This window comes from Chanos chanos, chromosome 9, assembly GCF_902362185.1.
Source record: "Chanos chanos chromosome 9, fChaCha1.1, whole genome shotgun sequence".
NCBI classification, from domain to species: domain Eukaryota; kingdom Metazoa; phylum Chordata; class Actinopteri; order Gonorynchiformes; family Chanidae; genus Chanos; species Chanos chanos.
The window spans coordinates 20,076,031-20,079,483 of NC_044503.1; positions in this window are offsets into that span (position 1 = coordinate 20,076,031).

The window sequence follows — 3,453 nt, forward strand, 5'->3', positions numbered from 1 at the left end:
GTATTTTCTCGCTCTCTGTCAATGACCCTGTGACCTTTTACTTCAAACAAAGGGATGACCCTGATTGTCACCTTCAGGTTTTGATTTGATACACAGTTCCTACACCTAATTCTCAGCTGGATTGCTGGAAATAGTGTGTGTGTATATGTGTGTGAGTGTGTGTGTGTGTTATGTATAAGAAATTTGATGTATTCAAAACAGTTACATTTTTGTTGAAGACAGAGGTGCTATTGCACACTCTGCTCACGGATTTAACGTGTTATTTCCCATGTGGCGCTTTTCTGTTTTGTGTATGTTAATTAACACTTTTCAATATGTTTCATTTATGTTAATTAACACTTTTCAGTGACACTATGAATATGTTTAATGTTATATTTAATGTAATAATTCATCTCATTCGACAGATCATATGAATACTGCCAGTGTTTGCAGCATTTACACAAAGCAAAGTGTCAGACTTCAGGGTTCATATGGAGTCTGAAGTCATTTACAGTGTCAAATTACAAATGTTCAAAAATAAAAAAGTCCTTTGTGAAGGAATGAATATAAATTTAATCTCAATTTGATCGCTTGGCCCAGATCTGAAAGGTAAAAAGAAGAAGAACCATGAGGCCAATGTTAATGAGAGCGGAGCTAATCCCACTGATCAACTATTAATTAGTTATCATTAATTAATTATTGTTATCTCCGTGTCTTGACGCCCATCCAAATACCCGTGGCAAGTTCTGTCAGGTCGTCCAAGCAACCACAATGACCTTCATGATAACCTTCATAATGACCTTCACTATGACCTTGTAACTGTTTGGGTCCACGTCTCTTAGTTAGGTTGGGGTAGCTTGAAGAAGATGGTAGTTACATACACCCATACATACATACATACATACACACACACATATAAACACATACACACACATACACAAATATATACACACAGACACACACACACGCATACCTAAATTCTGGGAGCCTCCATAATGGAAGTAATTGCAAAAGTAATAGCAATAGCAAAAGTAAAGAATCACAACCTAACCCGAACCATGACCTTAACCTAAAAAAGAAAACCATTTTTTTTAACTAGTTTTATGAGTAACAACAGTATCCTATATAAATGATCATCTATGCATTTTTAACAAGGGCTGTGAGTTTGACAACATGTCCATAGTAGACCTGTGTACTTTTCTTAAAATGACCTCTAAAGTTTGTAACATACACGCACACATACAGAGAGAGAGAGAGAGATAGAGAAGTTATAACAGCTGTGTTTATTGGCTATTTGAAACATTCTCCCTCCATTGAAATGAGCATTTTGCCCAGACATAATTGAAAGTTTACAGTTTACTCAGCTGCTTGAAGTTAAACAAGCTATCTGAACAATTTTTCATAAAAATATAGAAATAACAATGTCAGTGTCCTCTGGCAATATCCCCATATTTTCCACAGCTGCGAAATTAAGACGATGCTTTGGAAACAGAACCTTCTGCAGAGACTGGGTAAGAAACACTTAATCTGTGCTCCATGATCGCGCATTTAAAAAATGATCCTGAAAGCCTGCAGGAACACAACACACACCCCCCCCCCCCCCTCCCCAAGACCCTTCCACCCCACCCTACCCTCATCATGCGTTACTCATTTCTTACAGCAGGGGTCAGTGTTGCCCTGTATTAGCCATAGTCTCGCCCGTCCTTAAACATGTTTATTACTGTGCTGTCTTTCACACACTCTTATTACCATACCATGTTAATTAGCTGTACAAAGCCTTAACTGGATTGGCAGTCACTGATTGTGTTTTAAAGCAGTGGTGTTGGATGTGTCATTCCCTGGTAATGTTTCATGAATTTTCATGACTGGCCATGTACACACACACAGTCTGCATATGTGTGTGTGCTCCACCAGTCAGACTGCACTTAAGAGCCCGCCACTTCAACTCCAGTGTGGTTGTCATGGTGACACACTCCCGCACGTCTGAGGTGAAAGCCTGATTTTTATTTATTTATTTATTTTTGGGGGATGAGGGGGTGGGGGTGGGGGGTGCTGATTGACTGACTCAACAGCAGACAATCACGAAAATGTTACCTGGAGATTTCAATAAAAGTTCGAGATATTGCTAAATGTTTCTCTCTCTTTTTTCATTTCTTTTCTTTTCCTTTTTTTCAGTGAGACAGTTAATGGAACGTGGTAGGTATGCTTATGGTAATGCTTGTCCCTTCTTTAGAAGGAAGCTGAGAGCCAGAAGCATTGTGGGGGGGGGGGGGTGCACAGCATTGAAAAGCTGTCCTGAGGAGAACAGCATGCAGTCAGCTGTTTTAATGGTGCAAAAAAAAAAAAAGAAAAAAAAAAACGGGAGCTGGTTAATGTAAGACTTACTGGAAGTTCTGGCTGACACGAGCAAATGATGAATCCTCTACATTTCTCATCATCTGGTAGAACTTCAGCATTGCCAGTTCATCCAGTATATTGGAAGCTGTCTGCTATACTTTGCTATATGTTATTATGCAGTCTGTGTCTGTGAGTTTCGCCTTTGTAACTGCAGTCACTTTGGCACAGACACGTTTTTGTGTTTCATTCGTGTTGATGTCATTGTTTTGCATAAGCTGACAAATACATAGGTTAAATTCTTTACTCTGACAGGTCAAATAAATATGTAGGTGTGTGAATGTATGAATTTGGAAATCAGATTTCTGTGATACTGGGTCAATGTGCCAATACTCCTGAGCAAGGAATGTAAGCGTTCATTTCCCCCAAAACAGTATGTGAGTCCTTGGGGAATATCTTGCCCTCTGAGCCAGAGCTCACACAGCTGCAGAGCAGAGAGAGAGGGCAGAGAAGAACGGACAGACTGACCCGACTGGTCTGACGGGTCAGCTGACATCAGCAGGAAGGTTTGGGCTTGTCGTGTCGCTCAGACCGGACAGCAGCTGGAGAATTGCAGCTTCTTCTCACGGCATTTACAGTGTCATCAAAACCCAGAGAGAGCAGTGAGCAGATGTAGACGACACGACGAGGTGGGCTTGGGGGGGTGGGGGTCTGAGTCAGTGGTGAGAAATACAGGGAAAGTGGTTTGACAACACCCCCCCCACCCCCCACCACCACCAATCCACTCAGAATAAGACAGCCAATCAGGCGATTTTCATCATTTTCCAGAAAAGGAGTGCAGGTTTCTTAGGTAGCGGAGAATGGTGTTTCATCATGCCAGCTCCATACCGTCGAGCCGCGTGAACTGCTTTGCTTAGCGGCACCGGCTGCCAAAAGATTAGAGCAGAATTAATCAGTCGTCCAAAAGACAAAATCACATCTGACACATCATCGTGGCGGAGATGCCACTAAAGCGCTGCGCCAAGGACTGGTTAAAGCTGCACCTGTTTGAACCGACGGTTTAAAAATAAATAAATAAATAAACCATTTTATGGGCCATGCAACAACGTTTGGAGCGTCTGCTAAATGCAGATGTCACAG